At 38.3% G+C, this 23,747-nt stretch overlaps 1 protein-coding gene across 4 annotated transcripts in view; it reads right to left on the bottom strand.

Moving 5' to 3' along the window:
• The window catches only part of PCDH19 (protocadherin 19), a 135,291-nt gene that overhangs the window by 74,344 nt on the left and 37,200 nt on the right, over window positions 1-23,747 (bottom strand). The window lies entirely within an intron of this gene.

The raw sequence follows: 23,747 nt of genomic DNA, 5'->3' as shown, positions 1-23,747 counted from the left end.
ATGCCCCCACTTAGGGGAAGATACAGCATGACCCACAATCTTTACAGAAATGAACTGCTTCCCATTCCCCAGTGGACACAGTTCTGTGCCCATCAAATTGACTGGAAGTTCAAAGGTATTTTTATTAGTAGCAGATAACATGTTAAAATATTTATTCCATAGATATGGAAATGCAGGCAAGGTAATCTCCCACTGTGGATTTAAACTTTGCCCTTCCCTTTGTTTTAAGATATTTAACTCAGCGCTGGTTATGCAGGAAGGCCTTTGTTTTATCACAGACATAAAGGTAAACAAGTATTATACCTAAATAGGGTGAAGGGCGGTCCACAGAGGGTGCCAAAGCCTTTCATGTGAAACATGAAGTTTGCAAGCAAACCCCTGTCTCAGCTCCTATGTTAAAATGCTACTGTCTAATCTGGTTACAGTGGACTGCCTGAGCACCGGCTTTATAAAAGCAAACGCAGAATACCTGCCAGATGAAAGAGATGGGAAAACAGCTACGAACACCCAGAGGTTGAGAGATTAGAGGGAGCAGCTTTGGAAGATGGGAATGCATGGAAATATCAACAATGATGTAACTGCAAGTCCTAATTAATTGCATCTTACCCCCAACACTAAAGTGCTACTCTCGTTGAACGACTGTGTAAACTGAAAAACGCCCAGACACATATGCTCTACCCCACTGCCATTCTACCAGAAATCCTCACTATTCTCGCCATTCCTTAGGGCCTTCTGAAATCAGTTCAACTGAAAATGCCTGGAAAAGGAAGCATAATAGCTGCATAGCTAACAAAATAGAGGATTCCTTTCAGATGACTGACTACCTGCCAGACTTTAACAGTGCTAGGCTCTTATGCAACTTTTGATTTCAAGTAGCTCACAGTTTGGTGGAGGAGAAAACAGATCCAACTACCATGTGAGCACCAAACAACCAACAGTTAGGGTGGGGACCCTAAGTATGGGGGAGTAGGTGGGGATGGGGGTGATGACTAGAGTGGGAGAAAGGAGGAGAGAATATTGAGAAAGATACAAATTGCACCATTGTCCTATACTTACTCAGGCATATCCATGCCTGCCACTTACCCCTCATTTGAAGATGGGGTGTGTAACATCCACTCACATTGACTGCTTTTATCTAGAGGCTAAAAAACCTTTTAATGTAAACCAAAAGTAATTTTTGGTACTGTTGGAAGGAATAGATTGGGAGAGTAAAAATCAAAAGGGTCAGTTCATTTCTAATTTGTTCATAAGGAAATGGATGCTGAAATTGTTGCAAACATAATTACAGGAGAAGTATGCAAATTTGAAGCTGCACTGGGAATACAATGCTGGAAGTATTGCTGAAGGAAATTATCCATCAGTCAGTCAACCAACATGCATTTCTTGAATTAATTTATTGTACCAACATAATAGGCAAAAATGGTGTTGGGTAAATGCACCCTCCATGATGTTCAGTACAATATATAATTTAACAAGTGGAAGTCCCCCACCCCAAAAAGCATGCTATCCAATTAAAACAAAGAATTAATTAAGCACTCAGGAGTTCAACAGTTAGTTTCACTGTGCAACCTTGGACAAATTAATTTCTGTGAGCCTCACTTTACTCCTCTACAAAACAGGAATAATAGAACATGAATCCAAAGGGGGATTTCAACTGCATTTATCATGAATCACTGTGGGAATCATGAGTCATGATACCCCTGGCTTCCTACAGAACCCAAAACCCCAAGGAGGATCAGGAATTTGACCTCTCTCAAGCAATAAAAGAATAGCATGCAGATTCACACACTCCATCTCAGCCTCCAAATTTACTATATCATTTTATCAAGAAAATTAATAGACACACAGATGCAAAAAAGGATATCAAGAGGATACTGGCTTTACAGGGAAAGCATGAGCAACATCTCAAGATAATGTCATGTTAAAGAAGCCAGTTTTCAAGTAGAATATTTTGCATAGCTTGGCATACGAGGGCTTTCAACCTGCACACACTGTGCATCAGATATGGAACTCTGTAGAGACCTGACCTCCAGGCATGGTGCCAGAACTACACATTTGGGCAAATAAGTAAAACCCTACCAATTTTTCCCCGGTAACTGGACTACTTCTTGGTCCTAATGAACTAATACATCTCACGATGAGGATCCCCACTTGCAGACACCAAGTTAAAAGAAGAATCAGGTCTAGAAGATTTGCTTGTGGATACCTTAACAATTCTCTTTCCCTTACTCTGGGATATAGACTGGTTAACCTGGGAAGATATGCCAAGCAGGAGGTGCCACTGTAGGTAGGAGAGTGTCATCGAACCTTAACAGTGCCTTATCTTTCTCCCTTTTTTTAACTCTAAGAGTAAACCACCCATTCTTGTGGGTCCTGGCCTTCAACTGTAAATATTCCATTGCCCAAACCAGCACAAACCATAATGGGCAGATGCCTTATGCTGTATCCTCATGCAGCTGGAGGCACTAGGCATGAGGCAGGTTCCAAACGGATCTCCCAGCGTGGAGGGGGCTGTGCTGAGTCATCCGTCGTCCTTTGCCTTTATAATCAGTCTCAGGTCCCTTTGTGAGGCAGCTTGGTTGGAGTTATGGATACAACCTATACAACAGAATTATCCTAATTGGATAGAATATACTATTCTGACCTCCTTAGTACTACAGTCCAAACAACTGAGCTAACTGGCCATAGATGGCCTGTTATAGGTCTGTGTCTGCTTATATCAAGTGTTCTTGCTCATATGGATTTAAGGTGTGCATTCAAACCCAACTCCTGTAACTTGAAGGAGTAAACTTTTTTTTACACTTCAGGTGAACCTAACTGCACAATAGAATCAACTAGGGAGCTTTGGGGTTTTTGTTTGTTGCCAAGATCCTACTCCAAGACATTCTGAGGTAATTGGCCTAGACTGGGGCCCAAGAATATGTACCGTATTTGCCGGCGTATAAGACGATTTTTTGGCCCTGAAAAATATGCCTCCAAGTGGGGGGGTCGTCTTATACGCCAGGTACACTTCAGATAGACTGCCCATAGTGCTTGCCCCGTGCCATAGTGCCCTCCTGATGCCCGCCCACTTCATTCCACATACCGTTCAGGCATCAGCAGCGCTGCTGGGTGTATGCTCGGCTGTTATGCGATTTTGCTGTTATGCGATTTTACCACACTCGCAAAATCGCACACAGCCGAGCATACACCCAGTATGATAGCGCAAAATCGCGAATCGCGATACCATACTGGGTGTATGGTCGGCTGTGTGCGATTTTGCGAGTGTGGTAAATTCGGGTTACCGTATATTTCTTTACATGTGCATTGAAGATTCGCGATTTTGCGCTATCATGGTGCCTGTTAGAATGTTGAAGAGCTCGCACTTGCGCACTAGTGAGGTCCCAGGGAGATGCTGATGCAAGGGTGGACCAGACTGCTATAGTGACAGGGCGGGCAAACAGGGAGCAGGGACCAATCAAATCAGGCTTTGTATACAGCCAACAGCCAACCACAATACTGCACCATTGTACAGTACAGCATAGAAAATGTCGACCAGTCAAACCCCTATCATCCCTATCATGGCACCAGCCAAAAGAAAGAAGTATGATGCAAATTTTAAACTGAAAGTTATTTGGTGTGTGGAAGGTGTGCGGAAGAGGGGGTAGTCTTATACGGCGAGTATATAACAAACTCTGTATTTTGAGTGGAAATGTTAGGGGGTCGTCTTATATGCCCAGTCGTCTTATATGCCGGCAAATACGGTATTTTTAAAAAACCTTCCCAGGTCATTCTAATGTACATCTAGAGTGGAAAACTGTCCTGAGCAAGGGACTGGCCGCGGGCTTTGACCTGATGTGCTGTGTTTTCTAAGGCAGGTCCAGCTGTTTAGCAGATGATACCTCTTCTGTCATATTATCTGCCAAGGTCATCTCAATATAGGATACAGAACCACAGCAGAAATACACTTTTTAAGAAATAATAAAAGAGCTTTTCTTTTTTGCATGAATGTATTAGCTCCTGGTTAGCCTTATTGAATCAAAATTTGCTTGACATTATTCCAATCCTTTCTCTAAGTATTCTAAATGGCAAACAACATGAAACATTTGAAAGGGGAAATTTTCTCTAAATGTCACATTAATTTCACTAGGAAATGTCCTCATCTCTAATGATACAGCCGACTTACCCCAGGAACACAGCAAAGAGACTAGAACAATATTTGTTTGGGGGAAAAATAATTTTGACATTAAAAAAATGGGTCTAGAGTAAACTTTTATTTCCAGTCTCAGTGGTAAATGAGTCACTTTCTTATCATTTAATATATTTCTCCCAAATCCTTTCTCTAATTAGAAGTCTTTATCCTAGGAATTCACTGACAGCAGACTTCTCACTTGGTTTAGGTTTAATAAAATTTGATTTTCTGAAAACCTAAAGAATAAATACTTCTGAATAGCTAAGTTTTTAGATCGCTTAGGGCTTTTCCCTGTAAGGACTAAAACTTTGATTTAAAATACTAAACATACTACCTTGTTTCTAAGGTGTATCTCACAGTTGCTTATTGGTTACTTAGGAGCACCTTTCGAAACATAAATCACTATATCACTAATATGACGCAGGTTCTGCCTAAACACTCACTGGCCCCAAAGTGCTATGGTTTGAATATTTGCCTTTAATTTTTAACATATGTACCCCACCAACTTGCTATCAACTACTCAATACTGTTACTTCTCAGAGCTATTGGTATATCAAAAACAGCTCCTCTTCCATTTCAAGTTTGATACTTCTACTCTACTGTGTTCTTGGAAGCTATATAATGATATTCGTTAGAATAGTCTAGAAAATAAGAGTTAAGTTCTGGGTAGTTAGCTGAGATGTTGTTACTCTAAGAGGGAAATTACATGATCTTTAATGTAGGGACTTTTGTGTAATGTTTGGGTTTTTCTTGTTTATTTGTTTTTTCCTGCTCAGAAGTGTTTTTTTGTTTTGTTTTGTTTTGTTTTCTTTCCTACTTTCTAGCTCCAGCTCCCTTCTGGATATGTGAAGTTTCTAGTGAGACATTTGGGTGGGTGGTATGTTATTATGTCTCTATGTTAATAAGTCTGGCACATCAGAAGTCAAATGTGTTCATTTTGTCAGGCCCCCAAGGTACCAGAATGCCCTACTTTAACTGTCATTTTGCGTTACTTTTACAGTTCACTGAATTTTGCCCTAGTCTCTTGGAAGAGTGACTGTGATTCTCTCAGCATCACATTTATCACCAGGAGAGACTTCAACCCTAAGGAGAAAGAAGCCCAATAAACGCAGATATCCAGGACTAGAATCTTTACCCCGTGGCACAAATCCCCAGGTCACCACACAGAGCTAAAAAAAGTTGCAGACAGTGAGATTAAAACAGCAATTCCTCAAACCTTTACATTTTCATCTGAAAATAAACAGCAATTTTAAATTATACTTTCAAGGTCCATCAAACTGAAAAGCATTAACTGCAATCTGCTAATTATTTTTTTTAATTTTTAATTCTTAGTCATTTTAGCAATATAAACAAGAAAACTGGAATCCCAAATCAGATGCACAGCAAAGTGATTTTTAAATGCCAGCCCTTTAACTGCTGACATCTAATAATGATAATTGTGCCTATTGATCAATGATGAAAGGAAACAACCTTTTCTAAAAGTGATTGCTGTTTTAGATGTTCAAATGGCATCTCCTCACAATGGTGTTTTTAGGAAATGAATCGACAAATGGCTTTTTCCCACTTCCTATCCTCAACACAAAAAAATGAAAATGTAAATTCTGTATAAAAATAAAGCCAACATGCCTCCAGCTAGGATGTATATTCAAAGACTCATCCATCCAAACAGCAGCAGCAGAAGCAGGAATTAGTGAAGATGGAATAAAAGGCACCAGCCCCAGAGCTGCCATCACTAGAAAGCTCATATTTACCCTGAACTGAAAAACAAGCCAAGTGAGCTCCCACTAACCATGCTTTTGCATACCTCTTATACACACACACACACACACACACACACACACAGTTTGACTACAGTGAGCAGTGCGGTATAGTGGGGTGACCTGGATTCCCTCTCCATGTTTGTCACTGAATCATTGACAGCCTGTAATAAATCACTTTATCCCTCTTGAAGGCTTTCATTTGTCCATCTATAAAATGAAGAGAATAACCCAAATAATGTCAATGTTCCCTCCAGGCTCCAAAATTTCTAGGAGTCTGAAACAAAACGGCTCTCACTATTTCATTCATTCATTTATTTAACAAACATGCATCAAACACTCAGGGTGGGGAAAAAAGAAGGAAGACATAGGCTGCATCTGCAAGGCGGTCACAAATAGAGCTCTTATCAAAAATGGTTAAAATGTCAGCCATTCAGAAAAACATGAATACACACACACACACACACGCACACTCACACATACACACAGAGATTGGCACATACTTATCTCCAGACACATGCATATACTTGTACACAGGCTACTACAGTACAACTTAGAGAATTACACTGCTCTTTATAGAGCTAAATAGCACCCTAATGGCTTGATGAGGGTAGGTGACTCACATAGGAGAATTTGGCCTTCATATTTGTTACACATACAAACCTACATCATAAATACAGAGAACCACCCTCTCCTATCAAATGGGTTATGAAATTCTTAAAGTTCTTAAAAGTAGCTCGTGTGTATGTTCCTTCAGCTCCATTCCCACAGCCTTCATCTCCTTGTGCCACTGTTTCCTCATCTGCATTGCTCTTTGCTCTATCTTATTCTGCAAAATCCTATGCAGACAATCTTCCTCACCCACTATTTTCATCACAGCATTTTTCAAGGACTTAAAGAAGTCTTCCTATGGCTCTTTGTTGCATTTAGCATTAAATCTTTAGTTGAGTAGTTATCCGAAGCTAGAACTTTACTTTCCTTATATCTAATTTCCCTCATTTCTAAAAGAGCTACATCACTGACCATCCCACATCGCTTACCTTTTCTCAGTACTTTGTGTACAGACTGTATAAAGTAGTTATGTATTTCCTCAGTTCTATAATTATTTCCTGTCTAGTATGTCAGTTCATTCTCCAACTGGACTGGAAGCTCTCTTGCCATAATGCTAGACACTTAGCAAGTATTCATGTAATGCATCAGTGAATGACCAGAGAAGAGACAGAAGTTAATGAGGCTGCTTATCACAATTAAAGCAGATAACCAATTCTATTAGGCCAAGGTGATCCTGTTTCTTCAAAAAGCATCCACTCTGAACACTGTCTTCTGTAGTTACAATTTGTTGTCTGTCATCACTCCCAATTATTACCTTATAAATGCACAGTAGTCTGGACATAACTGCCAGAGATAAAGTAACACAGTTAGGTGCTTTCTGCCCACCTAAATCCATCAGTCCTGCCATATCTCTGGGGATGGCAGTAGCGACACAAGATAGTGTTTCCAAACCAAAGTAGATAAAAATTCTGTGAGAAGATAAGGCTTTGCCAAATTGGAGACCACTGAGCCACAGATTGACAGTATGGCAGCTACTTTTCTATGTATGAAAGAGAACTCAAAGATTCCACTGGATCTCGGGGCAGGGCTATCAATGAAAAACACAGGCCATGCGGTTAATATCCAACAAGTCAAGTTGAAAGGGTTTCCCTCTTGGCGGCCTTTTATCATCACTCTTCAATTTCACTGACACCATTGATGTGGTCAGACTACCTCGAGTTGACAAAGATGGCCTAGGAAAAGTGCTTTTCTCTGCCCTCATCTTTGATTGGGTCAAAGTCATGTCTTTAGTAGAGCAACCCAGTTACAAATTTTACTACAAAGACCTCCCTGATAAACCTAGCAGCATTCAAGAATCCATGCAATTCAGAGGCAAAGAGCCTGCTGAAAGACCAGGCTAAGCACCACACTATGAAATAGATAAGCACAGGCTTCTGAATAAGTATCTGGGAACCTTTTCTATTCCCTTTGTGGGCACAGTGGACTCTAAAACACTCTGCTTACAAAAAGCTCTTAGAACATGAACAGACTCATAGATACAAAGAACAAATTGATGGTTACCTGATGGGAGGGGGGTTGGGGGATTTGTTAGAAAAGTGAAGGGATTAAGAAGTACAAATTGGTAGTTACAAAACAGTCATGGGGATGGAAAGTAAAAAGCGTAGGGAATATAGTCAATAATAATGTATAACTATGTATAGTGCCAGGTGGGTACTAGATTAATCAGGGGGATCACTTCGTAAGATATATAAATGTCTAATCAATATGTTATAATCCTGAAACTAATATATTGCATGACAACTGTAAATGAAAAATAATTTTAAAAAAGAAGAGTAAAATATTATCTAGATATTGTTTGAAAAAGAAATTGTAATATGTGTTAGAAAGATATTCATCTAAGAATTTTAAAAGTTTTTAAATTGAGCTTTTTGTGTCCTCTTTAAGAAATCTGTTACTACCAATGGCAATAAAAATACTCTCCTAAAAACTTCATAGTTTTTCCTTAAAATTTAGGTCTACAATCCATCTCAAATTGTTTTTGTGAATGGAATGACCTAGTGGTTGAGCTTCTTTCCATTCCATATAGATACACAGTTGTTGTAGGAATATTTGTTTTAAAAAGAGCTTCTTTTTTTCCCAATGAATTGTCTTGGCATCCTTGCCTCTCATATTTAATTGTGAAGCACTTAAAAAGTGGACATGAAGTTCCTTGTGCATTGGCCAATAGGCTTTGCTGTAGAGTGAGTGATTGAGTATTAAGTCAGCTTTTTAATTGATGATTGTCCTAAATGTCAAATCCATAGGTCTTAATACTGGGGTCTTCCAGTTTCTCCAGAGTAAAACCCAACACCCTCTTGCCTAATAATATACGGCTGATTTCAGGCATTCTAAGAGCTAATCGGAGGAAGGAAGGATGGGGGTTTCACCATTCAGTATGAGATATCTTTTCACTTTGTAATCTTTCTCTTTCTGTGTGCCTGATGAGTCAGATAAATTTTGGTTTAAGTTTTCCAAGGAATAAATCTTTCATCTTTCTTTGGGTTGGAGGAAAGATCGACACCCAACAATGAGGTGGGAAGTATTTCTCTAACTTTTGACAGATTTCTTACCAACCTCCCTGTTTTTAGTCCACATTATTTTCTTCACCTAATTCTTCAGCCTTTCCAAGGATCTTAAGGACCACAGAGTTTGCTTACTTTTGGTGTTTCCCTTCGCAGTCATGGCTTACTCCACTCAGCAAAGTTCTTGACATTCTACTGTGTTTTCAGATAATATGTGGCTGAGTTACATGTCCCCCAATTTCATTGAAGATGAAATTTCTATTTATAAAGAGCTCTCATGAACCAGTTAATGCCTATTCTATGTTGAAATGCAAAATCAACAAACAACAGTGTGTTTGTTGTAGCTTAAGAGTAAATAAAATGATGAATCTAATCATGTGAGTCACACTATCTCAACCTACATAAACAAAATTCAACCTGAGAAGTAAATAGCTATCAACCACATTTGCCAGTAAAATAAACCCTGGAGTCCAATCACCAATCCCAAATATGTAACTACAACACATTAAAGCTACTTTGCAGGCACAGAGAGCCTTTTATCCCCAAATATCAAAGTACTTTACAAGCAGGTGCCAACTGTTATTTCCCCCTTTAAACAGCCAAGAAAACAAACACACAGGTTAAGTGCTACAGCCATATTAAATACTGACTCAGCTAGAACATGCCACAAAAACAAGGACAACAAGAAAAATCCCCAGGAGCACTGTTCTTGGCATTACCTACTACTGAGATGGAAAGCAAACACAAGATGGTTTAACGACAGGGAAGTGATTAGCCTGCTTTATACTTATTTTTCTCAGAATAACTTTCTTGGATACTTTCAGTGAATGGATCAGGAGAGTATAATCTAGCAGTTAGACACAGCTAAGTTTGGCACACACTAACTGGAACTGGTTCTCCAGACCTAGCTAGAGGGCCTGTCACATAGTCCAAGGGATCCAGGAACGAGCCACTTTGCTCCCTTCTTCCCTGGAACCTTGGTGACCATTTCAATTGTTCTTTAGAAGCACTGACAACCATTTTTATAAGGTGACCTAAGATGACTAGTGATGACTTATGAGGTAGCTCCAATATCAGAAGCTATGATTTGGTAAAACTGGTCCAACCGACAATAAACCAATGTAAGACCTGCCACGAGTAATGGCACAGGGATCCACAGTATGAGCTCTCCTGAATCCAGCCAATCTACGAGCCCTTCTGGCTCTGAGAAGGCCCAGAACTCTCAGAACCTCAGCTGGCCCATTCCTTTCCACTAAATTCTATTTTACTGATGCCTCAATTCTCAGCTACTCAGCAGTTGTGTAGCTCTGACTACCTGCAGAGTGCAATTTCTATTGAGTAAGCCTTGTCAGCTGAAAAGACTTTCAAAATATTTGGAGGGAAAGTGTCAGGTGGCCCTGTCCCTGTAGGCGAAAACGACACCCTCAAATCCAGTTCCAATCCCAAACTAATTATTTATATTGTATATCACTTAAAACCCTAGTTGCCTCCCTAAACTTATTTAAGAGTGGATTAACAGCCTTTGGCATACCATTCTAAATTCATTTCCCTTATAGCAGCTTGTTGCTCAAGCCTAAAATATGTGATCATACTGACAAGACAAGAAAAAAACAAAAACACCACACACACACACACACACACACACACACACACACACAAACACACAAACCAATCAAGTAATATACCATCTTAGAAATCTCAATGTATTTAGCTTCCAATATTGATGTTTCTAATTAGATACAATATAATACATCATTTTCTTGTTTGTGGTCAATGAAATCCTCCATGGTTCTCTTCTGCTGCAAGTATTGTGATTACTGCCATGGCACACAGAGGGTAGGGGTGTCTTAGTTCACGGGAACGCACAGATGTCTTAGTTCACGGGAACACAGCATCCACTTATATTTACTGTCACAAAAATATAAACATTATTTATTTCTGATCTTTTAAGTACTAGTTTCCAATTTAATGAAGCACAATAACCACTTCCCAAAATTGAACTCCATGGTTGCTTAACGTTGGTAACCCTCTAATTATGACTGTCTCATTTAAATAAAGGGCATTTGGTTCTACTGAAATTATTAGGCACAAGACAAACAAATGAGAAACAAAAACTCATAGACACAGACAATAGTTTAGTGGTTACCAGAGGGTAAGAGGGGTGGGGGGAGGGAGATGAGGGTAAGGGGGATCAAATATATGGTGATGGAAGGAGAACTGACTCTGGGTGGTGAACACACAATGGGATTTATAGATGATGTAATACAGAATTGTACACCTGAAATCTATGTAAATTCACTAACAATTGTCACCCCAATAAATTCAAAAAAAAAGAAATTATTAGGCACTGAAGGGAATACACACTAATCTTCAGTTTCTAGTGACTTAAACAAGCATTGCAGCAAATCAGTATTGGAGGCAAGATAGAGCTTACACTTTAGCATAGCTTCATGAACCATAAATAAGAAGCAATAGGAAGAGGACTCAAGGAAGTTATAAAAACGTTTACTCATTCTCTAAAACCCCTACCTGTACTCGTAAATCCTAATAGACCTGATTTTATGCGATGGGGGTGGGGGTGGGGGCAGGTTAGAATTTGACCTCATTTGAAAACAGAGATTAGATATATGAGTGATGGAAGGAGAATTGACTCTGAGTAGTGAACAGATAATGTGATAGATAGATAGATGATGTATTACAGAATTGTACACCTGAAATCTATATAACTTTACTAACAATTGTCACCTCAATAAATTTTAATAAAAAAAACAGAGATTATCAAAAGGCTACTATCTGACATAAGAGTGCTGGCAACCATGCACAGTAAAGCCATAATTAATTATATCTTGCAAAGTGGCTAATATTGTCAGCAGCTAGAAATTGTCAGAGTATTAGAAATCTGTAATGCAGTTATGCAATGCACCAATAAAACAACAATTACAAAAGCACCTCGTACTTATATGGAAAGTTTTATCATAAAAAATTCCAGAATGTTTAACAGACTGTTATAAAAAGGGATCACTTCCCCTTACAACTGAAACACAATAGTCATTTTGCATTGGTAACAGCAAATAGAAAACGTTTCAGAAGAGAGGAAAATTACTAAACCTTAGAGAAACCATAGAAAAAGGAATATTTTTAGATGGGCAGAAAACAAACACCCAAGTTGGAAACTGGAGCTGAAGGTAACTACATGTTCTCCAGAGCTCGAGGCACAGAATGAAAGAGTTTTGCTTCTCATCCACCCAGTAAGTTCCATGAGGTGCTTAGTGACTGCAATGGGTGGGGCAGGCGCCTCCTGTTAATATCATCCTGAAAGATGAATTAGCATTTGGAAATGGGCACAATATACAAAAGCATGTCATTTATTTTCTTTTTTCTTTCTTTTACTTTTTTTGCCTTTTAACCAACATTACCTAGCTAATCCTCCTGCTACCATTATGTGCTAAACAAATATTAACCCCATTAACAGCAGGACAGAACAGGTTAAGAGACTTGGCCTCTACTAGAGAAGCAGTGTCATATCTGCAACTAGAATTCAGGATTTCTCACTCCGGGTCCTCAACTCACACCACTTGGTCACACCTCATTAAAATTCTGGAAAATGCAACGAAATCGAAGTAATTAGGACTGGCTGACGGGGTGTACTATTTGGGAGAAAAAAAATACCCTAGCCTGCTTAAAGATGACAGGCTCAAGGGTGGTGAACACAACTAGAATAATTTCCTCCTGCAGGAAGATTAAGAAATAATGAGGGAAACACCTCACTCTCTCCCTCTACCATCAGACTCCCAGCAGCAAAAATCAGGAACAATTCCAAATTTAACTGTCAGAAAAAAATTAATGCTGTCAGAAACATAACACCGTACTGTGTCAAGCAGTCATACCCCTCACACTGTGTACTTGATTTCTACCTTCCTTTCCCCACATTGTTCTTAGTTTCCTCTCTCCCTAGCTTTCTACTGGTCAGTCTTTCAAATACTAAGACATCCCTTTCTCCATTCACTCTTACATATACCCACACCCTTCTATCAAAGAAAACTGGTACATTCGCTCCTCATCCTGGTCTGTTCAGTACTACGTCTACCTGATACCAAAGAAATATTTGTTTGGAGTTAAACCTTTACAAACAGGTATTGGCACTCATGTCTTAATTCACACATGTGCACGGAGATACACACACAGAGATACACACACATTATATATAATTTTTGTATCTTTGTGTCTTCATATTTAAATATGCTTGTCCCTGGTAGACTCAGCCTTGGTTAGGGTTATAAGTCACCCTGGTGATTGTTTTTGCAGATGGTTATAATCTTACAAAAGATTATAGAATATTCAAATAAAAGTCCCAGAAAGCCTCCCAATACAAAAACTTCAAGATGAAAATAGAAAATAATCCTACTAGCTATGTTACCTGGTGGAAAACACTGAACCTTTCTGACCCTCAGTGTCCTAACCTATAAAATAGAAATAATATCTGTCCTAACTAGGTTACAGAACTGTTACTAGGATCCAGTAAAATAATATATGTGCAGGTACTTTCTAAAACTGTGTATTACTAGACAAATGACAGGTCTTCTGATTATCAGGTCATAAATTTGATTTATCTTGAATACTTATTTCTATTTCTAACTAAATTCCCATTGAATATTATGCTTTTCTTTCTGAGATTCCCTACTAGGATATTTTATTTCATTCTCCCCCATCTGTCCTTCCAGAAAAAAATAATACGTGAACAGTCTTGTTTTGAGCAGAGGGAAATTATGTATCTATATCTATCTATCTCTCTATCTATCTATCTATCTATCTATCTATCTAGATATCTATAGATAGATAGATATAGATATACATATACATATACATATGTATGTATGTATATATATATATATACACCCAATTTCTCTAATTGCTGATTCAATAGGAATATCTATATCTATCTATCTAGATAGATAGATATACATATACATATACATATACTTATATATGTATATATGTACCAAATTTCTCTAATTGCTGATTCAATAGGAATAGAAGGACCCTAATCTCCTATAGTAGACCTAGCCGGAGTGTGTGTGTGTGTGTGTGTAAGAGAGAGAGAAAATTCAGCTTATATATAATTGAAATGATCTCACACCATCTGAAATTATGTGAAAGACAAGATTTAAGACATTTTAAAAAGCCGTTATAAACTAGTTTTCCTTTTCCCCATTTGCTTTGCTTCCTCTGTTATGATTGAACTGTCACGGAATCTCTTTTCTCAAAAAAGTAAAAAAAGGAGAGAGAGAGAGAGAGAGAGAGAGAGAGAGAGAGAGAGAGAGAGAGAGAGAGAGAGAGAGAGAAGAAAACCTAACCTCATCCTAGGGTTAAGTAAAGCACATTAGCATGCATAATTCAGAGCCACCAGCTAGAAATGAGACATTCAAAAGCTGATAGTGTGTAGATAGAAAAACATGGTTAGAGGACTGGGAAGCTTGACCAGAGCCTTCTCTAACAGCTAAAGCAACGAAAGAGATTTCAATCAACTAAGGACTGCCTTGGAGCCTGACTATGTGCCCACTCTACCATTCATTTAGAGCTGTGCTGTTCAATAGCATAGACACCTGTAGCTATTTAAATCTAAATTAACAAAAATAAAGGTAAAAATTTAGTTCCTCAATCACAGCAGCCACATTTCAAATGCTCAGTAGGCAAATGTGGCCAGTGGCTACCGTATTAGACAACACAGACAAAATATTTTCATCAACACACAAAGTTCTATTGGGCAGTGCTGCCATAGAGCAAGACTGTTGGCCTGTGACTCAGGACTCTCCAGTTCTAAAATGTGTCCCACTTGGAGACCTAAGGAAATATAAGGAGCATACTTTATCACATCATGTAACACATTGTATTTCTTATCTGTCACCCTCACTAGGCTGGAAACTCCTTAGGGGCAAGAACCATGTCTTTAGTGTCTATGTGTCACTGTTCCTGGCACAGATCAGGTGCTCGCCCACAGTTTGTTAACTGAGTAACAGCTGATATTAGATCTGTCTATGAGATAGGAAGACCTTACCTGTCTATTTCGTATATTGAATCAGAAATGTAAAATTTGCAAAACTTTTTTTTAAAAGGTTACTATACTTCCTAGACTTGTATTTGTTTCAACTTTCTCAGGAATTTAGGTAGTAGGGAGGATTGGCTTAAGTCAAAAACAAACTAAAATTCTGTCTCCCCATCCGTTTATTCCCATCTTTCTCATTCATTCAAAGTATCACTTATAAACCTAAAAAATTTAGAACCCCAAGTTTATTAATATTAAGACGCCAGTGCATAATACACATATTGAACATGATATAATCCACATGTTTAAACGGGTGATTACAACCTAACAAAATGAGAAACACTTGTAAAGCTGTGTATCTTAATGGCCCAATTTAAAACATTATTTTCTCAAATAGCACCTTATATTGGTATAGTGATTGATTTTCACAAAGCGTTGACCTATACTCTCTTCCAATAACCACAACAGACTTAAGAAGTACATAGGCAAGGTATTATTTTCCATTTTTAACAGATGGAAAACTGATGCTCAGAGAGTTTTTGAATCCAAAATCAAATAGCCAAGTATTGGCAGGATCAAAGTAAGAACGTAATATTCCTGCTTCCTGGGCCAGGGGACCTTCCCATTCAGTCTAATGTTACAGACAGTAGGAAATGGAAGCCCACTGGCTGACTTACTGCTTTTGCTTTCAGTCTATAGTCCCTTCTGAAATCTATCCTTCATAAGTTAAAAAAATCCTTTTATGCAATATTAATTATTTCTTCAGATCATGATATAGCCTTCAGTTGCTTTACTGCCAAATGTAGTCATTTGCAAAGGTTTTTGAAATCATTAGCACAATCTGACAGTGCTGTGCTGTCCACTGCAGGCTTTGAAAAATTCCATTTTGGGCTCATGACCATCACAGAATTATTTATTTACCTATAGAGCATTAAAACTCAAAACGAACTTATAGTGAATCTTCTCTCTCTCTCTCTCTCTCTCTCTCTCTCTCTCTCTCTCTCTCTCTCTCTCTCTCTCTCTCACACACACACACACACACACACACACACTATTTTGAAGACAAGGAAACAGGCCTAGGGAACCTCACAACGACCCCCAAAGCAACACAACTGGTTATTAGAAACCCAGCCATGGGTTTAGAGCTCAGCTCTTCTGACACCCATGCCAGGACTCATCCTGTTTCTCCTAAGAAGTCCAGGAAAAGTAAAATAGAATGCTATTAGGTTCATCAACTAAATTTCCCATCAGAGGAAAAAGTGAAATTTAGTCCAAATGATGTTTGTAAATCATTTCTTGTCAATATCCTATGATTGAGAAAAGCGGTTGTTCTATATATCACTTTGTGTGTTCACCACCCAGTCAGTTCTCCTTCTATCAGCATATATTTGATCCTTTTACCCTCATCTACAACCCACTCCCCCTTTACCCTCTAGTAACCACTAAACTATTGTCTGTGTCTATGAGTTTTTGTTTCTTTGTTTGTCTTGTTCCTTTGTTGTTCTCAGTTTTATAGATGATGTATTGTGGAATTGTACACCTAAAACCAATGTAACTTTACTAATAATTGTCACCGCAATAAACTTTAATTTTTTAAAAAGAAAGAAAAGCGATTGTTCCTTGAGATATTGTATAAAGAGAATGTATGATCCACCCAAGGAAACAGCCTGTCTTTAGCTGAGTGATCAGAGAAAGTTGAATGATAAAGCTCTGTGAAATACAGCCTCATTCTACCAAATGCCTTGCTTTGTTGCCACTTAAATTGCTTATCTATAATTGCTAGAGATAAACTGCAATCAAAATACAGTATCTTCTATTAGTTTTGCCCACTGGGGATTGTTTGATCCTAGTGAAATTATCTAAAAGGTAAATTTACTTGTTTTTACTGCCTCAGTGGAAACTGGCATTAGACCTCTGAGGGAGGCTGGAATGATGGCAAGTATTGTTTCCTGGTAAGGAAGTTTTTCTCTCCTTTAAATAGCACTGCACAACTAACTCTAAGATCGTGCTTCTGTGACTAACGACTAAATAGGAAGGGAGGAATCTGCTCTGCCCACTTTCTCAAAGCATCGTTCTCAGGCTTATTGGCTTCAACATTGTTGGAGTCGTATGTGAACCTTCGTAGTTCAGACGTCACTAATTCATATTTGGTGATCATTCAGGTAGAGCTAAGCTGCTGTATCTATTTTTTAATAGGTTTGCTGAGCAAATTATGGTGTAAACTAGATTACAAGGGAAGTATTTAAACTACTCAAGAGAATAAATTGTTTTTAAGCACTTTAGAAGCAATTTACAAACAATAAATATGTTAATTGCACATCATTCTTATTTATTCATTAAAGCAGGTCCAAGGACATCTACTTGGCAAAACTTCCTGGCAAGAGCTTTGTTAGTCTACTTCTTATTACTCTATGAATTTGAAAGTAATAAAATTGCATTTCTTTTATATCTATAATCCCAACTGGCCTTCCCCCAAGTTAGTCTCAATTAATCAGATTTGACTGTACTATATAAAAGCTGAATAAAATGACAAAGCCATCAGCCCTGGGTCGAAAGACATGAAAGTCACAGAAAATCCTGCACTATGTTTAAGACCTTTCTTTCACAAACAGGAAAAAAAATAGTAGTGAAAAATGGTAAATGGGAGCAATGAAAGGGGGTAGAAGACAAAAAATGATCATTCTGAGCCCTCCCCACAACTGAAAAGATTTGCCTCATGCTCTCTGGCTGTCCTTGACTGCTTGTTTCGGAACAAATGGCAGTTAGTACAGCTCAGGGCCAAAATAGTTTAATTCAATTCAACAAATACCATTAAGACTATGTGCCAGACCGCATGGTACATGCTAGGGATATAAAGATGAATCAGATTCTACTCCTGCCCTCAAGGAGCTCACATTTCTAGTGTTGGGGACAGGTAAATGAAGAGACAATTGTAATGTGGCATTGTGCTACGACAATGGTATATATAGGGAGAACACAGGAGAGAGTGACCAAGAAGAAGGCACCCCTAGGTAGTAACACTTGCCATCAGAACAGCTTTCAGACACATAAGATCTAAGAGGGGATAAGAGTTTGCTTCTCTCTTGTTCTAATTCTTGATTTTGCAAGTTATGTATGAGTGTCAGGGTAAAGCGAGAACATAAGCCATGCTTAATAAAATCAAGCAACTTCCCTACAGCCACAAATCCAGCTGGACTTGGGTTGGCTCTTCTGTAAAGTTTAGAAGACAAGTTACATTCATTATAAGTGCTAGAAAAATCGGTGTCTGAAGGGGTAGCTAACTAAGCCACAGAGACTTATTTTTGAATGAATAAAGGTTTTCTCCAGTGGTCAGATGTTCATGACTTTCAAAATTTTTTTGCAGCCTTTGCATAAAGATAAGTCCTGAGACAAGTCGACCCTAGTTTGGATAGCCTCTTAAAATTTCCCCTAGTCCACTTGTCAGAGGTAGGAAAGGAAGATCGAATGCTTTCCTACAGCAGCCTGTAGGTGGAGACCTTCACTTTCCTCAGTGTATCAGACTCACTTGCTTTCAGCCCTACACAAACTATACAACCAAAATGACAACTAGTAGATGACTGGATTAAGAAACTGTGGTACATTTACACAATGGAGTATTACTTGGCCATAAAGAGAAATGAAATCTTACCATTTACAATGATATGAGAACATTATGCTAAGTGTGAAATAAGTCAGATGGAGAAAGACAAATACCATATGATTTCACTTATATGTGGAATCTAAAGAATAGAATAAATGAACAAACTAATCAGAAGCAGTCTTAATGATATAGAGAAAAACTGAGGGTTGCTAGATGGGAGGGGCGTGGGGATGAGGGAGAAGGTGAAGGGACTGGACAGCACAAATTGGTAACCACAAGATTGCCGTGGGGATACGAAAGACAGTTTGGGGAATATAACCAATAATGTAGTAAGATTTTGTAGGATATACGATGGACACTTATCTTATTAGGGAGACCATTTCATGGACGGTGTAAGTGCCTGACCACTGCAGTGTACACCTGAAACAGAAGCTGAATAATAGTGAATGTCTACTATAATTTAATATGCCACAGGATGTGGAGTACAGCATAGGAAACAGAGTCAGTGGAACTGTAACAGCTATATACGATGTCAGAGGGGTAGTAGATGGGGGAGGGGGTTATCACTTTGTGAGGGGTATAAATGTCTAACTATTACATTGTTTTGTACACCTGAAACTAATAAAAAATAAATGAAGAAGATCACACAAAAAAAGAGATTACCATAAAACTTGCACACTTGCTAGGGAGCAGAGTAATAAGCGCTTTCCTTTCTCCATTTATGCAGTCTAAGGACGTGCATTTTATTTTTGTTCCCTTCTTCTTCTGATACACCTGACACTGCCTTTTCTCCAGAAAAAAACTGAAAGTTCTTGGATCACTCCTCCTTTCCAGATGCTGCCAGAGCCCTAGTCCATCCGTGTCATTGTGTGCCACGCTTGGAGGCCTGATCCCATCCAGTGAGGGTAGTTCACAAGAAGAAACAAAGGAAATCTTGGCTTGTTCAGAAACACCTTCTCTGTTCTGAGAAAGATGTTTCTATGTGTCTTCTCCTAAATAACAGCATGGATGACTCTGAAGCCAGACTCTGTCTACCAGAGGCTTTAAGCCAATAATGTACACATTGTGTTTCTGTGCAAACAAAGATTATTTTTATCTCTTCCCTTACAAAGTTTTCTCCCCTGTCCTTTAATAAATAAATGAACAAGGCGTAAGAAGATAAAGAGTGAATAAATAAATGTGTGAATGACCTCAACCAATGTGTTCTAAAAATAACCCTATGGCAGTCAACCATTTCATAAAAATTGCCTTTTGCACATTTATTTTCATAAGTTAATATTTCTTCTGTCAATGGGATTATCAGTATTAGTATGTATTAGTATTACTATAACATTGTCTTTTAGAAAAGAGCCTAAAACACCAGAAAAATCTCAAAATGTCCCACTACATATTCATCTTCTCAATGTTCTTAAGGGGAAATTTTTTTATATTTATTTGTTTATTTATGCACTCATTCATTCATTTTTAATTAATGATTGTTGAGGTGACAATAGTTAGTAAAGTTACACAGGTTTCAGGTGAAAACAAGACACTTGTAAGTTTTTTCACGATGTTACCTCCTTCCTAACTCCAGTAAAAGCACACCACTACAAGTCTGCAAAGGGTATCAAGAAGACGGAAGACAGCATACTAGACATTAGTCCATCTGTTCTAGGACCCTATTGCTGGCTGTGGTGATCACCTGTACTTTAATGATGAGATTAAACACAGGGAATTCTACAAGGGGAAAGGAAATCCCCCTGATAACGCAATAATGCATCAGGTTTTGGTTTTACACCTGAGAACTGATTTTCCATGCTGATTATGTGAAAGCTGTTGTCAAAGCCTGAAAATTTTAAATGGAAAATTTCAGAAATAAACAATTATTAAGTTTAAATTGTGTGCTCTTCTGAGCAGCATGATGAATTCTTATGCTGTCCCACTCTGCCATGCTGGGACATGATTTATCCCTTTATCCAGTGAATCCACACTGCACACACTCCCACCCATTGTCACTTAGTAGCCATCTAGGTTATGAGAGAGAGAGAGAAAAAGAGAGAGAGAGAGATTACATTTACATAACTTTTATTACAGTATATTGTTATAATTGTTCTATTTTATTGTTGTTGTTAATCTCTTACTATGCCTAATTTATAAATTAACTTTTAGCATAGGTATTATGTATAGGAAAAGACAGTATATATAGGGTTTGGTACTATGCACAGTTTCAGGCATCCACTGGGGATCTTGGAACCTATCCCCTATGGGTAAGGGGGGACTACTCTATATCATATATATTTACTCAAAGTAGCCAATTCATAATCCATTAAAATAAGAGTATTTTATACTTTTATGACATTTGAGGTTTATTCTTTTCATTTCAACACATTTGCCCAGTGCAGACCAGTGATAATGTTGGCTTCATGCAACTAACTTTTGGCCTCAGTCATAATTCAGCAATATCAATGTTGTTCCACAAATGACGTGGTCATCATGCCACTTACATTTCTTAACCTTCCTTGAAGCTTACTCCAGTCCATCAGTGTTCTACTTAAAATAAGGCATCCAAAATTGAACATAACACTCCCGATATAATCTAAGCAGCAAAGAGTTCAGAGGGGCTAATATCTCCCACAATTAGGAAATCATACATTGTTAATAAAGCCTAAGATTATATTTGTTTTAGCGGTCCATTTCACCTCAGCTTGCTTCCTTTAAAACATTTCTATCCTTCCCAAAGACTCCTTCAATTTTGGCATTACCAGATTGGCATTGCGTTGGAATTTCCAAAAAAACCACCAGATAGACAAACAGAGCCACTGAAGGAAGAGTAGACCAAAAGGAAAACAGACCTCCCAAACAAAAGAAATTCCACTGAGAAGGAAAGCAAAGAGGCCAGGTAATGAGTTACCAATGCGTCCAGATACAGAGGATAACTGGAGACTGCCAGAGATGGTGGTATGGAGAAGAATATCACAGCTGTGCCAATTTCACTCTTCATTTGTAAATGGCTAATGACTCCTGCTCACCAAAGTAATACCATATAACACATAAAGGCAGAAATCAGCATAAATAACCACACTGTTGTCTACTTGAAGAATAAAGTGAAAGAAAAAAAAAGTTAGCTAACCTGTATTCCACAGAGGTCAATTTGAAAGTAATGACTTCATTGAAAGTCATGCTCTCCTGCATACACTTTTCCCTTACCTATTCTTTTGTTCTTCTATCCCCCACCCACTAGCCTCTCTGCATTATTAAGAATTTGGTAAATATAGTCAATTATTTTAAAGGTGCCAAAACTCTCATTTCAACTTGTTTCCCAGTTAATGTACCATAGCAGAGAATGAATCGCTATTACAAGGAACTAAAAATAAAAATGTTTCAGAGTCTGTAATTGGCTTGTCTTGTTGGACTTTTTAGGGAGCCAAAGTACCAGTTCCAGGCTATTAGCCTTTGGTTTGTAGAAGAATAATATAATATATTTCTTCATTAAAATACTCTGCTCTTCATGGTTTAAAAATAAAACGGATTCATTTTGTCCTTTAATCTTTCATTTTAGTGGGGTTTGAAGCTTTGGAGGCACAACGAAAGGAGAAGAAAAAACAACAAACAGGCACTCTGCTCTGAAAAGCAGCCATTACCTTCATTACTGCTTTCCCTTCTTTTACGTCAGTTTTCTAGCAACACCACAATTCACCACATCAGTCACTTATTTGCTTTCCAGAGAAACAGCCGTGTGTGAGCGTGCGCTTAAAATAAAATGCCAGCAATTCACTGGGTTGGAGGCTGACAGTATCTGCATGCAATTATGGCAATCAGATATTGGAAATCACAAATTCATGGATCCCTAGACACAACCTAAACCAAATGAGACTTGCTGTTTTGTCATCATGTCATCATGGTCTTTCCTACTATAATCCAGTGAGATCAAATGTCCAGTGGTTTGTCTGTGGCCTTTAGCCTAATAAAATTAGTAGCTTCGTACTGGCCTCCATGTGTGATATATGTAAGTGCCTTGGACTGCTTTCTATCACCCTTATTATGATTGCAAGTCATTATCTGTGTAATCATTTTTTTACTGTCTGTCTCCTGCAATATGTTCTGGGCTCCATAAGGGTAGGAGCAATGTCTGTTTTGTTCTGAAATGTGTATCTCATGCCTGATAGGATACAGGGTAGGTAGGGTAGGCACTAATGAATGAATGAACTCTCAGCCTGGCTGGAGAAGAGTCTGTGTGTGAACTGATAAGAAAGAAAATTAGGTTTCACTGAAGCCTTACCTAACCATGCTATTTAAATTTGCAAAATTTCTCCAATACTCATAATCCCTCTTTTCTGCCTTATTTTTCTCCGTAACACGTAGCTTCTGAAATGTCACATATTTTACTTATTTATTTTGTTTATTATATCTCTCCCTGTACTAGAATGTTAACTATGTGATGTTAGAAATTTTTATCTGTTTTGTTCACTGCCCTTTCCGGAACCCGGAAAACAGTGCTGGTAGATATTCAATAACTACTTGCTAAATGATGAAGTGTTCTTTATGGACCGGCAAATGGTTACACCCTCAAAAGAAACAGTTTTGGGGACACAAAGAAAAAACCAAGAGTTGTTAGATGGGTGGGGGGGGGGATAAGGGGAAAGGTGAAGGGATTAGGAAGCAGCTGGTAACCACAAGATGGCCTCAGGATTTTTTGAAAATTAATTTGGGGAACGTATTCAATAATGTTGTAAAGATTTTGTTGGGTATCCGATGGACATGTGTCCTATTTGGGAGACCACCTCAGGGATACTGTGGATGCCTGATCATGGCATTGTACACCAGAAGCTAAACATTAATGAATGCCAACTATAATTTTATATATATAATGTGATGGCTCGGTGTGAGGTCGGAGGGATAGTGGATGGGGGCAGGGGGGTTCACAGTGTGAGGGATATAAATGATGAACGTCTAAGTATTACCTTGTCTTGTACACCTGAAACTAATAAATTAAAAAAAAAGAAATGGCATTTATGAAACAATCCTTTATTTTCAAGGACTGTGCAGCATATGCAAAATTAAAATGGTCTAAGCCTATCATACA

Source organism: Rhinolophus hipposideros, assembly GCF_964194185.1.
Source record: "Rhinolophus hipposideros genome assembly, chromosome: X".
NCBI classification, from domain to species: Eukaryota; Metazoa; Chordata; class Mammalia; order Chiroptera; family Rhinolophidae; genus Rhinolophus; species Rhinolophus hipposideros.
Note: the sequence above shows the minus strand (reverse complement) of the source record. Positions and strands in the feature narration are given on the sequence as shown.